Below are 15,300 nucleotides of genomic sequence, written 5' to 3'. Positions count from 1 at the left end.
CTTGACTTCTTCACTAGATGGAATACAGGATTTCAAACCCTTTTCCCCTTCCCATTCCCACACATCAAAGGAGCGGGGCTGAAAATAGACTACAGCAGCGTTCCACGTCCTTGGCTGTAACCTTGCACCACAGAACCTACAGTTTATCAGGGGAAGATAAAACCACACACTTTACCATTCCATTCCACCCCGCACGAAACTTCCCCAGCTATTTGGGATGAACTCTCCTTGGCTACTGTACCAATGTAAGTTAGAGCAGTTCCCTTACAATCTACATTGCAGTGGTAGAAATAGGAGAGAGATGGTTACAGAAAAAAATCAGCTGTAAAGTCACTTGGCAGGAAAGACCTGGATCCAGGGAAAATTTGTTCTTAACCAATATTTATTTGTCTCATCATTTTTTCCTGAAAAAATGAAATATGACCAGGAATTATGCTGGCATAAGCCACTCTGCCACTATTAGGTTGGCAGAAACCCCTTAGTCCCCAAAGTGTTAACTCTTTCGAAATAGACTGTTCTTAATTCACAGTAAGGTCTTCCTACAAATATATCATCAGGGCTTTTAGTATATGCTATTAGACTTGATCATGCTTTCTGATACCTCACTAGGAGCACATCAATCCTGTCTTGTAAAATCAGTCATATACGTTGCAGGTGATTCTTAAAAGGTGCTCAGTAGTGCTTATCTCTCATCCACCCATCCCTTATGGGTAAATATAAGTGTAATGAACAGAGGTGATTTCTATTAACATTAATGCAAACCACATGGCAAATCCCTGTGCACCTTCCTGAGAATGTACCCCCATAAGTAGTCCAACTCAGACAACAAAGGCACAAAAGAAACAGTTAAAATGTACAGAATCATTTATCTATAAACTTAAAAAAATATACTGCCAGGGCATCAAAAGTATCTGTAGTATAAACATTCCACTTTTTTTCCCCAAACAATATGAATATGATTTTTGGATAAGTAACGCACAAAAAATTTATATATATAAAAAACTACCCTTTGTAGTTCACATGATGAATGAGAGAGACTGCAGGGAAAGTGTCATTGAAAAAAAAAATCTTTTTTTTGTTCCCCAAAGAGCTTTAATGCATATTTACCTTCGCTGTTTATCTTATAATATAGAGAGAACCTAACCAATGCTTGGGCTCAATTGTACTAAGCATTGCACAAATAGACAATAGGACACAGCCGCTATTCTAATAAACTTAAGATAGACAAAAGAGAAAGGTAAGAGAAAGGAAGCTCTGTTCTCTCTTTCTGCAGGCAGGGAGCTGATGTACACATTAAATGACTTGCCCAAGGCTACATAAGGAAGTCCGTGGCAGACTGGGAAATGACCCCACAACTGGTGCCTTAGCCCCAAAACTTTTCTTCCCATTTACTTGGTGCTAATGATCTACTTACATGAAACAGTGTGATCTGATACAACAGCTCTCATGTACATTACTTCCATGCATAGCAAGCCAAGGATATTCCCTGATAAAAAATGTACTTAAATAATGTTAATGAGGTGGCACCAATATGGAAATTGAAAGTTAAAATTATCATTACGAATAAGATTTTGTGCTGATCAGCAGCATGGTGTCCTCATTAATTTCCATAGCCTTTCCTAGGGTGTAACTCAGCCAAGAATTTTGCCACACTTCTCTTCCTCACACTTGTGTGCTTATAGCAAATAATGCCATGGTTTAAGGAGTTTCTGCTGAAACTCAGATTTTTTTTTTCCTTATCTAAGTTTGTGTCACAACCAGCTTATTATGTAAATATAGCATTTGCTCCCCTGCAAGTTATTTATTAGGGATTATTTCCCATTTGTGGTTCCTGCAGTCAACCTATCTTCTACCACCTGGGAAAAGCAATAACCCCCACACAGAGAAGTACAAAGAAATACACGCTAGGACAAAAGTTATCATTGATCTCTTTAAACAGAAATTATAAAACAAGGGGAAGAGGTCATAGTCTTGCATTTAATAGGAATTACTGACATGGATCTGACACTAATGACATGCAGTCAGAAAGTTCCATTTGCTCCAGAAGATCTAAAACTTATTTTTATTGTACATTCATCAGTAGCAGATTCAGAAGAGATTTGCCATTAGAGGGAGAGTCTGAGTCTGCACAGATTTAGGTAACTCCAAGGTCAAGATCAACTCTACTTTATTACCATCTTCTTATACACTTACACAGTAAACCCTTGATTAAATGGACTAATGGGGGGAAAGGGTGTCCGTTAATGCCAAAAGGCCATTAAATCTGCATCTTCCCAGCCCATCACTCACTCCTGTTCTCTGCCCCCTTCTTCCTTTCACTCCTGCTGCCCCATTCTTCCCCTTACACCTCCATTTCCCTCTCCCAATTACTGGCAGAGGAGCTACATGCCAGCCTAGCTCTTTCCACCTCCCGTAGATCTTGGCATGCTCAGCACTGCAGCTCCTCCAGCGCCGATTCCTGAGCCACCTGCATGAAGGCGGAGCGTGGCTGCTGCCGCCAGCCTGCCAGAGGGCAGCAGCCTCCAGTGCCACAGCTGCTGCTCAGTGATATTGCAGGCAGTGGCAGCCAGGCACCGACACACTGTATGCAGCCCCTGCCCTCCCCGGGGCCCAGGCATGCATAACAACTACCCCACAGATGTGCACAGGTGAGCAGGGACACAGGTGCCTCACCTCCACAGTGAGCTGCAAGGATTTGTTCCCCTGAGGAGGGAGTGAGCTATGTTGCTGCTGCTGCTGCTGTCTGGGTGAGGGACAAAGCAGGGCGAGCACCAGCCCTGACCTTGCTGCAGCCCCCAGGGTGCCTTGGCTAGCTCAGCTGGGCATGCTGCATCAGGCAAGGGGAAGAAGAGCACCTTGTGCTAGGGGACCCGATGCTGCCACCACTCACACACCAGCAACACCAGCACCTCCAGCACCAGTCCGAGCACCAGTGCTGGACCACCTGCCCAGTGCTGCGTGGCCCACGCAGGCCGGGTGACAGGAGGACTGCCAGTACAGGGGCGAGGGCTGCAATCTCACAGGTAACGTGCCAGAGTGGGAGGGTGAGACAGGGCATGGCACACACCTGCCAGACCTGCTGCCAACCTTGTCTTACTCCTCAGCCCAACGGAGCCCTCAGCAGCACCGCCCATGGACAGCAACTGTTATTTCCAAAGTCCATCACATGCAAGGCCATTAAATTGATGGTTCTCTGAATGTTTGAAATGTCATGGATATCAACAACAGATTTCCATAAAGGATACATTTCAATCAGCTTTACATGTGCATTTGTATTGAAGCACAAAATACTGAGCCATGGGGCAACTCACACTCCTGGACCCCAGGTTCCTGTACTGTCCATGAAGGAAGTGCAGACCACTCCAGTTCCAGACACTGGTGGTTTTTATTACATATAAAGTCTCACTACCTTCCATATGCAGTCAATCACAGAAACCCCTCTGGTGCCGTGGCTGTGGCCAGCCTGTCTCCTCTTTTCCCTGCACTCCCAGCTGGCTTATATAACCCCTCAGTGCCAGGGCTCACAGCTGCCAGCCATCAGGCCTGGGCTTGCTCAGCTGGCTCCCATTACCTTCTTATGGGAGGGCTGCCATGATAGAGCTCTGGCTCAGGCCCTCTGACCAGTACTCTGTCACAGCTGTTAGCAAGGACTTAAGGATCCCAAAATCTGTTAATAAAAAAGGTAAACATTAAAAGTACAAAGAGCCATGAGAAGGAACCGAACTTCAACATTTAAAAAAGCACTTCCTCTTAATATAGACAAATTCAAAACCATTTGCGTGCCACTGTCTCAAGTGAGAGCCTAACCCTGCAATGAGCTCCATGGAGATGCACCCACGTAGTGCTCATAGCAGAATCTAGGTCTCTGAATGGTTACTCTTGCATGGACTGAGTATTGCTGTGTGTTTCAGCAGGATGTAACTCAAGGGGACCTTGATCTGACTGGTGCCTGTAAGCACAATACAAATACATACTAACTAATATTTAAAAAGCAACATCTCAACCTAAATACGACCACCTTTATGAAAAGTTTGTATGTTACATTTATTGTAATTTATTATCAAAGCACAGGTGGCAAAATGTTTCCCCTAGAGCAGAAGACAAGAGAAAGAACGATCCACACACAACAGTTGTTAGACTATGCTGCTGAATGCACTAGGAGAAGGTGCTCAGATGAGGGCAGTGTAAGAGCCTACAGAAGGCCAGATAGCTGTTAAGTGTAAGGTATTCCCATAAGGAAGAAAACAGATTTAAAAATATAGCATTATGATATATTCATTTGAATATTTGACATCTATCATAATAATCATATTATAGCAACAATCATTATTCATCTCTTGAAGAAGCTAAAGTGTCATTTTTGTCTCTTTTCGCCTAACTTCTCCTCCCCGCAAACAATACAGTAGGAAGCGTACCTGCTAGTAATATGTAGATACTAGCTCTTTATCTGTGAGCTCCATTCACCTCTGCGAGAAGCAGATGCAATGGCACTGACTTCATTTACACTTTCTTCTAACTAGACAGTATTAGGCATAATAGCTTCCAAATTATTTACTCTTATGCTCTATGCTTTTAAATATGCCTTGAATGTTACAGGAACCAAACAGAATGACGTAGTGCTCTGCCAAACCTACCACCAGGAACACAACCATATGTACTCGAGCATAAATGACTTCAGAGATTTATCCAGGTCAATAGTTTTTAATAAATAAATAATGTGCTTAATCCAATAGGATCTGACAGATACTGGCCTGAACAATGAGCATAAACAGAGACATTTCTTCATCTACTGCAGTTCCTAATGTGTTATTAAATATAAGAAAAAATGTATGTTTTATTTCAGATCAATTATTTAATAAACTCACTGAATAAATACACATTTTATAATCTTCAGAAAGAGTTTTAAAACAAAACATGGTGCTCCAGTGGGGACAGGATGAATCTGTATCTGCTTCAGACACATTGTGCCTCTAAATTACAGCAAAATAGCTAAACATTTTAAGTTAAGAGTTCCAATATTTCATAGCTTTGTTTTTTATGGTGTGAGTAAAGGACAAGCAAAAATTTCTGAAGGTGTACAGGGGACTTAATCACTCCACCCCTCATCTATTAACATTAATGAAAGATGGCTAAGTCCCTGGCTTTGAAATTTTTAACCACAGCCTTAACTTTGAGTTTATTTGCTTGTGTTCTCATCATTACTTTTAACAGGTGTTGTTGTTCACACCTTCTGACCCACTTCAAGATTAATCTTGCTCTTGAAGAACAGCCATTATTTTGGTTGTTAATTTTATTTTTGTGCTCTCATACTGTCTTCCTTAATCCATTTTTTTCTTCCTAGCTGTAGGAAGAGGGCCCTCCTCCATTACTGTTCTTGCTTCTAATGTCAACATCAGAGGGAGGCAGCACCTATTAATTATCAGTTTGCAAACAAAAAGTGCTTAGGCAATTATTCTAGGCAACTTGTTGATGAAAATAAACAGGCTGCTGCTACTTTAGGCTCAAACTCAGGAAACAGCTCTCTTTAGAAAAGCACACCTCTATCGTTAAGCAGGAACTTAAAATTAAGCATATGCTTAGATGCTTTTCTTCACACAAGTATGAGCTTATTTTCTTTTCTAAATCTGAGCTTGATATAGTCATAGGAGGTGGGAGGGCGGTTGAGGTTGATGTGTAGAGGCTTCCAGATTGCAGGATCCAGGGACAGGCACTCTCAGACCCCTCCACATTTCCATCTTCAGAAAGAGACCCCAGATGGTGTGTCAGATCTAGCACTGTTTCCTCTCTACTCCCATAGCAGCAGGGACACTTGATGAAAAAGAGAGGAGGTCCAGGAGGTTTTTACACTGCAATCTGAGTCTTCTTCCTTCTCGAAGACAAACCCTGTTTCCAGGTCTCTTGATGATGACTGGACAGTAATTTTGTTCTGTGATTTCTTCTCTGGCTCCTCATCAGTGTATGTCTTTAGAAAGTCACTGGTGCTTCTCCCCTGCTCATCAAGCTGTAAGGAATGTGAGTGTGTGTGTGTACACACACACACATGCACGTCCAAAAAAGGGTTATTTCTCCTCTGTACACCAGACTGGGAGTATTTTGGGGGAGGGGCCAGGGTGAGATGGAGAAGGTAAATGAAGAGGTTTCTACCTGACACACTCTTCTCATTTCAATTGTTGAAGGAACTTCTGCCCAAACCTCAGGTTGTGGGATTCCTAAGGAGACAGGCACTTGTTTCTATTTCTATCAGCTTCCGAGTTGGGGCAAGTCTTGTGAGTGAGGCTTGGGTTCTTGTCCTGATCTCCCCAGTTGCAGGATCTTACCAAAGGAGATAGCGATGCTTTGCACTGAGTGTCATGTAAATGTTTTATTGGTGAGGGGCTTGGAGTACTATTCCCAAGTCAGCAGATCTTCACAGATCGAGGCAGATTTCTACTCTCTTTGCTGGGAAGAAGTGACAACTGGTGCCAAGGGCAAGAGATGCCAGACCAGCAAAAAGAAATTTTCAAGGGTGCTCTAAAGTAGCTATATATTTTATTTCAAGGGAATTAGTGACCTTAATTTATTATGATCCTCACATATTTTTAGAAATAAGATCACTGAATAAAGTGATGACAGCTGTATTTTGATCTTATTTAACTGGATAAAAAGAGAGTCAGATCTATTCTCCTTTGATGGAGACCTTCAAGAAAGACCTCTGTGTGCTGCAGAAAGAGGAGAAGCTGATTCAGTAGATGTTCTGAGTCACCAATAACCACTATGGTTGTGCAGCTGGAAATGCCTACTTTTATACGAATTATGACATTGAAGACCAGATAACTAGTGCTAATTGAAGATCCTACGGCATGTTCTGCAAGAATATCAATGTTCTAGCCACATAGCTGTTTGGATTTCCCCTGAAAATTCAGCGATGGGAAGTATTCTTCCCTGTGGAGTAATGTAGAGGTGCAATTGAACACTGAAGTGTTTATGTGCTTCATCCAAAAATGCAGCAGAAGCAAATACCTTCTAAGTAGTCTATTGAACACTAAACTGTGACTTCTTTATTCTGTTATTATTTTATTCAAAATTAACAGATACAACTCTCAGTATGGAGTTCAGTGTTCACCAATGAGATACCACCTTACCTACCTTATCAGTTTTAGTGATGTGATGCCTTGAAAATGACAAACTGCTAATTATCTTTGTAAGATGTCACCTGTGTTAGGTCTTTTATTAAGTCTTCTTTTTCACATAATTTAATTAGAAATCAGAGGTGCACTTTATCTTTTTTGTTACATTGATGAGATGGTCAATCTAGCCCAAGAAAACTAGCAAAAGGATCTCTAAGTTTTAATGAATGAAGCAAGATATTTTCACTTTGACAATGAATCTAAATTTGACGGGCTTAGTCTAAAAGAATAAGGATAAATACATGGGCACCAATTAATATTTTTTGCCTGTGTTCCTATGTCTAAGTTTTCAAAACTTTGAATCAAAACGAGTAACTATTTTCCAGCTTGTAAAATCCATCAGCATTTCTAAAATGCTTGTTTTGACATACAGACACTCTGGATACTTTGTCTAAAAAACCCAAACAAACAAACAGACAGACAATGGCAACTGTTTGGAAAGAACAGGCAATTCAGCACCATACTCTTTGGTTTAATAGTTGGCTTGTATTTTGGAGCATGTTGCTGGATTTTCTACTGTACTGTTTTTTTGTTTGTTTGTCTGTTTGTTTTGTTTTTCTATATAGGGAATTATTCACTGAAGATATGAGCTTTTTCAGCATAATACAAAGATGTCAAGGGTGAAAGCCTTCTTGGTTTCCTATGGGAGTGTGTTCAAAAGAGGCATGGCTCTGGAAGAAGGCTCTTCTTCCAACCGCCTTGTCTTTACAACTGGGCCTCAGTAGCGATATGTCTCTTCACAGTTAGCTACTGGAGGGCAGATGCCATTATCTAAGAGCCAGATGATGGACATCTCCAGTTCCTCAAAGTATTTCCCTCTTCCAAGTAAGGTCAGATCAGACTTTGCTGGGTTCATTTTGAATCAACTGATCTTCCAAATTCCATTTGATACAGGGCCCAACATTTTGAACTGCTTAGGAAAATATTGCAACCAAATTGTTGACCTTGTAGCCAACGGTAGTCTGTGATGTTTTCATAGTAGTTGTAAATAGATGTTCAATAAGAACTTTATTTGAGGTAAGAATGTGAATGTTAGATCTTTCGAGCTGAACAAATACTTTTCCACCAGGGTCCATTGGTGCTTGTTAGAAAGGAAAGTTGTTTGCCAATCCTCACAAGAACGGAGGGGTAATATTTGAGGGGATTTTTTTTCAGGCTTAGGGAATTTGCAGAGGATCACACCATCCATGAAGCAGATGTATACTCAGGCCCCTCATGTACTTAATAACACGATTCCCTTGGGATCGACGTTGTCTTGCCCTGGTTCCTGGTTTCTTTTATCTCATTCAGAATTTCTTTTCCCCCCGCATTTTCCTTTTTTTAAGTGTTCTAACTGAGATTTCTTTTTTATTTTGTCTTTGAAACTCAAAACTTTCCATCCTCAATGCTCATTGCATTTATTCTCTATTTTCTCTCATTTCAGTCTTTCCTTACTGATACCTATTGCAATTTTAAAGCAGTGACAGATTTTCAGCTGGTGGAAATCAGCAACATACTTCTGAAGTAAATGGAGCTTCTGGCACTGAATTCATAGCATTTATAAAAAGTTGCTGGACTCATGCCTGTACAAACATACATTATCTGCTTATTCATTAAACCTGTATGGCAGTGACAGCTTTTCTTCACCATTTCACAAATGGAACTCTACTCTGACATGATGGAAAAGAATAGTGTTAAGGAATAGAATAGTTTAATCTGCAAGTTTAGTTAAATCTTAGGATCCGTACAGTCACCCAACAAGAGTTGTAGTCACAACATTTTCTATAATGGATACTAGTTCACCTGGAAAGGTACTGAGGCTATCAGACACTCAAATAGCTATCACAGGAACAATGACTTTTGATCACTAGCAGCATAACTATACTATTTGATCAAGATTTGAACCAGAGACTTGAATATGACAGATAGCAAATTGCATCATATTACTAATCCTTTAACCTAAACCAACTGGTTCTCCAGGATTCTTCTTCTGAATTTCATTTTTTAGAAACCTATTATTTTCTTTTATGCTGAATTTCTCCTGCTTAATTTATCTTACACTTTTGTTGTTTCATTATTTTTTCCTCATGCAAGTTTCTTGATGTTAAGCTCCACAGATTTTACTGTGGTTGATTAGCTAGCAACTCCTGAAAGTTGTAGAAGCTGACAATTGCTTTAGTAAGCACCTGGGTAAAGAATTCCATCCCGATATATAAGGAATTCCAAGCTTTGGAGGAGTGAAGAAGATCATTGGTATTGTGGCTAATACCATTTGTGGATTTTTTTCTGCAATGTAGAAAACCTTTGAGGATGGGTGTGGTGCATCTTGGAAGACGTGTGTTTCAAAAAAGTAGCTGTGTCTGCATCACTGGTGATCAAAATACTTTACTTTTGTGCAGCTTTTTTTCTAACAGTAAGTAGAATTGTGTAATTCATGGTTTCCATTGGTTGCTTTAATGCAGTTGTGGATACATTGCAAATTATGGTGATTTTTGTAGCTACAGACACTGCAAGTACATTTCGTGAGTTAGCAAGAGGACAAGTAGCAAAGCATAGCAAGGAAAGCGCATACTGAAACATAAGAATATTGAAAGATTAGAAATACTGGAAAAGTCACATCACAGAAAATGAACTTTTGGACTGCATGCAAATGACCAGCTTGTGTGTCTGTGAATTGTCACCTCTAATAAAAAATAAAAAAACCTCAGCAAAAAAAGGTAACCAGAAGAAATGCTCGGTAGGTCCAGAGAGACACGCAGCAGAGAGGCATCACAAATACAGCAAAAGTGGCAAGATGAAGTCTCAAAATATTCTTCTTTGTCTGTTTTTCTTCAATAAAGAAAATAAAAACACTGTAACATGGAAATATCAATATGGTATTATACCCAGCTGCATTGGTTGATCTGAATTGGTAATCACTTCATGGGATGCTCTCAACTGAGACAGCACAAAGACAAACTTGCTCATATTTGAGTCAAAGGATAACCTCTCATACACATTGCTTACATTTCCTTCATCATGAATACAGTACTGTGTTAATATTCCACTTCCTGACAGCATCTCTGCATTGTGACCAGCGCTGACAAACTGCCCACAATTCAATTCACAATTACTGTGATTATTATAGTATTCCCTCAAGTTATAGGTACTAGTGCAGGACTGTAGCTTTCGAGAAAAATCCTAACTTTGTCCTGGAGTGTGGTCTTGTCTCAGCCTATATGATTCGCACAAAGGAAGGCATTGGACAGAAATGATGCTTTAATGCAAGACATCCTCTGGGCCCAGGGTAAGAAGGAGTCTGCCAAGTGTACTAATAGAGTTTATCCCAACCTACTTTATGCTGTTGCTCTGTGCAAACTGCTAAGAGGCTCCTAGCAGTACTTTGCTGTGGACCAGGCAATTCTGGGATGAAGAGTTGTGGAAAGCTTATCAGTCCTATTTCCTAGCACTCTAAGGAAAGAGTATGTCTTGCTGTTTGAACAAGGTTAATAGCTCACTATGTCCTTTTCTCCCTCACACAGCTTGGCAGCACAGAGTTAGGATACTGGACAGTATAATTTTCATTTTCCCTGTACAGCATCACTACTGAAAGTGCTTTGAATTGGAAAATTATATTTTGTTGAAGTTTTTTGGAGCATTTGTTTGTCCTTGTGGATTATTGAACATTTCCTGTGTTGAGGATTTTAAACTTCTGCTGAACTCCAGAATGGTTGCTGAATGCAGAATGAGCACATTAGCCTGTCAGTGATTGAAGGATTAGAGTCAATGGACCAGCAAAAAACAAAGCAGCAGAGTGTTGTTTCAGAAAGCTGCATTTCCTGTCTCCCTTGCTAGGATTCGTTATTTGGGGTCTGTCAGTTTTTCAGTGTGTTTTCTCACCTCCAGTAAACATTCGGCAAGTACTGCATAACTCTGTAGTCCACCACTATGACGGATGCGTGCATTTCATCTGTCCCTGTCAATTATCATGTGACTTGTGTGTTTTACTCAGTTTAGGCTACAGTTATACCGGAGAGCTTTCTCAACAAAATGGGTTTTGTCAACAAAACTCACAGAGCATCTACACACAAAATGCATTTTGTTGACAGGAATTGTTGACAAGGAAAGCCATGTAGATGCTCTGGGGGCCTTTTTGCCGACAGAGCGGAACAAAAGATCGATCCGCTTTTATGAGTAGACATGATCTGTCAACAGACGTTTTGTTGGTAAATCTCTTCCAGCAGTGGCTTCTGTTGACCGAGCATGGTAGTGTAACGATAGTCGTAAAGTTTTAAAAGGCAGCTGTTCGGCTTTGATCATTCAAAAAATAATGTCTTGCCATCCATAAGCTTCTAGATTTCAGTCGAACCCTCGTAAAGCAAAAGACACAATTAAAAGACGAAAGTGATGAAGCAATTTGAAGTTATTTCAGATGTTCATAAATCAATGAGCAAGATTTCTGTACCAGGACTGGGTCAAAATTACCCGTTGATCGCTGAAAATTATTGATTTTTCAAAATTGTTTTGTAATAAGTACATTGTTATTTTTCTCAGCTTCAGGTGGAGGTTAATGGCACTGGCAATGCTTCCAGTTAAGCCAGATAAGACTCAGAAACTGCAGTTCTAGCACCACAGAGGGAGCAACTTAGGCTAACAGTGTGTGTGAACAGGGGAGCCTGGGCACTCCTGTACAGCCTATGCTAACCCATCCTCATGCCTATTTTTAGCAGCGAGATCAATTAAAGAGAATACAGGTACTCTCCACACAAACTCCAGCTGGTGTAGAGGGGTAGCCTTAAGCACATGAAGCACTGCTCCACTCAGTCTAATACCTTTAGAAATCTGAGTCGAGGTGATTAATCCAAGGTAACGCAGGAAGTCTGTGGCAGACCAAGGAATTTTACCCAGGTTATCTATGGCTACATCCATTCTTCTTGCAGCCACATGTAGATTATATGAAGCTACACACCATAGTGAAAAATCAAATTGCGTCCATACTGTAGTGTGTAGCTACACATGGCTGAGAGGAGTGGCAGGGCGGCAGAGAAATGCCCTGGCAGGTCCCTGCTGCTGTAGCTTTCCCCACTGCAAATAAAGACTCCTGCAGCAGCAGCAGCAGCAGCATGGACGGCAAAGCCACTGCTTGGGCAGGTACACACAGCTGTAGGTTACATTTCCAGGTACATGACCAGAAGGTTCATGACTCTCTTTACTTGCCTAAGCAGCACCTCATTATCTATACTGCTTAAATCCGCTGTGAGGGGGGATCATGTACTGTACTTAGCCTACTTGCCTCAAAAACAGAAGGGTGCTGTATAAATATATTTTCAGGTTAGCATCCTAAGTCCTGGACCACCCTGACTGTTACTTGAAACATTAAAAAAAGGGGGAGTGGGCTACAATCTTCTTTGTTTCATATGCAACCCATAACAAATTGAAGTTCAGAAGTGAAATTCTGGCCTCACTGAAGTCAATGGGAATTTTGCCACTGACTTCAATGGGATTGGGATTTTAGCCTAGGACTCTAAATGTGAAAGGTTAGCTACTAAAAGGACCTGAAGCAAATTCCACTTGAGTCAATGAGCGGGTCTTTTCCTTGCGTGTTAGATCATCTCTCTCTTGTTGCTTTCCTCGCAGCCCATAGTATGTTTTTATTCAGATTTAATAAGACCATTGTGGCCAAAAATGCATTTGATCAGGACTGCAAATTAGCTAAGAATCTAGGATGAAATGATGAAGTTCACAATTACATTAAATTGCTGGATGACTAAAAGAGAAGTTTAATTGGAACAATCTTTTCTGCGGGGTGACACTATTTAACTCCCCCCTTCCCATCAGGTGTCATGGTAAAGCAATATCTGAATTGTTGATGTCATTCTCTCAGTTAAAAACAACCTGGGTAATATTTTCCCATCAAAAACCTTAAATAACCAGTATTTAATTATACATACTATATCTTATATGAATATAAAACCTTCTATACATACATATCTATCTTGGTTTTCATTTTACTAAGTGACTTGGTGCTTTCTATTCTCAGCCACCTCTGAGTTCAATTATTGCAGATGCTGAAATGCTTTGTGAAGTTGCACTTTTTAACAATGCCATAGACAAGTGCAAACACTTCATGGAGGCTGAAATTTTCATGTGTTTTAGCGATAATTCCTTGTCATTCTAAGATCAGCCCAGATCTCCTTTGTGTTAGTTTCTCCATGAAACTGTTATTGTTAGGGTCTAGTGAGAATAACGGTGTCTATAGCTGATCATTTGGCATCAGAATCTGAGCATTTTCATGTAGTTTTTCTGGTGACTTGTTCCCAGAGTTATCACATAAGAGCTACTGGTGTTAAGTCAGTTGAACAAAAGACAGACAATTTGTTTGACGTAAAAAAAGTGAAATGCAATTTGATGACTTTGAACACATTCAGCAGTACATCTTGGTCTTTTCTACCTTATTTTATAATTTACCCCCTCAAAGCCAGATCTCCCTCATGCAAAACTCCCTTTGATCTCAGTTAAATGCGCAAAATCTACAATCTGACCTTTGCAATTTCCTCATTTCGCTTCTTGGTTTGCCCTTTGTTTTTTTATTCCAGTATCTTTATCAGTTTTGTCATTCCCAAACCAATTCAATTTCTGTTCTAGTTCAAAGCTTTTTAGGTGCACTCTGTCCTATAAGGTACATCTCTAGGATACCAGGTCAGCAGTATTTTCTAAGTCTGTAATTACCTGACTTTCAGAACGTAAGTCCATTACCTAAACATTTTACTTGCTTAAGGATTTAAATATTTTACTTGCATAGGGCCCACATGCCAGGGCACACTTGCAGAACATGTGGTAGCAAGCATGCTCCTCCTGTGCTGTAGGAGGTGCTGTGTCCAAAGGAGGTCCCACTGAAGCAGTGCAACTACTAGTATGGCCAATGACTGAAAGTCACCATCTGGTTCATACCCTTGTTTTATTCATTACAGTTACAAACTGTTCAGTAACCTATACAGGGTCCATAGAACAGATTTGATGTGATGATGGACCCCCCACCCCACAAACTGCTTCCCTTCTCACAGAAATATATTGATATTTCAAACTAATGAAGTAGAACTGGAAATTATGTTTGTACAGGGGTTTTTCCATGACTTATGTGCTAGAATCATACAATCATAGAATCCTAGGGCTGGAAGAGACCTCAGGATGTCATCAACTCCATCTCACTGTCCAAACAAGGATCAGTCCTATCTAACTCATCTCAGCCAGGGCTTTGTCAAACCAGGACTTAAAATCTTCTAGTGATGGAGATTCTACCACCTCTCTAGTAACACATTCCAGTGCTTCAACACCCTCCCAGTGAAACAGTTTTTCCTAATATCCAACCTAGACCTCCCCCTCTGTAACTTGAGACCATTACTCCTTGTTCTGCCATCTGTCACTATTTGGGAACAGCCTCTCTCCATTCTCTTTGGAACCCTTCTTCAGGTAATTGTCAAGGCTGCTATCAAATCACCTCTCACTCTTCTCTTCTGCAAACGAAATAAGCCCAGATCCCTCAGCCTTTCCTCAAAGCTCATGCTCTCCAGTCCCCTAATCATTTTTGTTGCCTTCTGCTGGACCTCTTCCAATGCATCCACATCCTTTATGTACTGGGGGCCTGTAGCAGGGTCAGCCTACTCCCAGGTGTCCCTGTGTGGCCAAGGGCACTCTGTGCAGTCTTGACCACTGCCTTCTGATGGTGGGATCCAATACACTGTGTCCAGGGTGCTGTCAGCTCCTTCACCAGGGTTGTAGCCAGTCTCCAGACACTGGGCCCTACCCAGGTCAAAGCTCAGCACTTCACTCAGAGCTGTCCAAGTGCTGCTGGATTCCCAGGTAGCACAGGCATCTGCCTGGGTCAAGCTCCTGAATGGAACTGCCTGGGCCTAACCCAGCAGCTTCTTTTATATTGGCCTGTTGGGCCCTGATTGGCTGCCACTGAGACAGCTGCTCTATCCTCCCTGGAGGACCTGTTGTCTGCTCCTCACTTTACTCCACTTCATCACAGGGCCCCAGAACTGGATGTAGTACTCCAGCTGTGACCTCACCAGTGCTGAATAAAGGGGAATAATAACTTCTCCAGATCTGTTGGAAATGCACATCTATATGCCATTACTCTTCTTGGCTACAAGGGCACACAGCTGACTCACAT

This window comes from Carettochelys insculpta, chromosome 10 (assembly GCF_033958435.1).
Source record: "Carettochelys insculpta isolate YL-2023 chromosome 10, ASM3395843v1, whole genome shotgun sequence".
Classification (NCBI taxonomy): domain Eukaryota; kingdom Metazoa; phylum Chordata; order Testudines; family Carettochelyidae; genus Carettochelys; species Carettochelys insculpta.
This window is presented reverse-complemented; position numbering follows the sequence as displayed.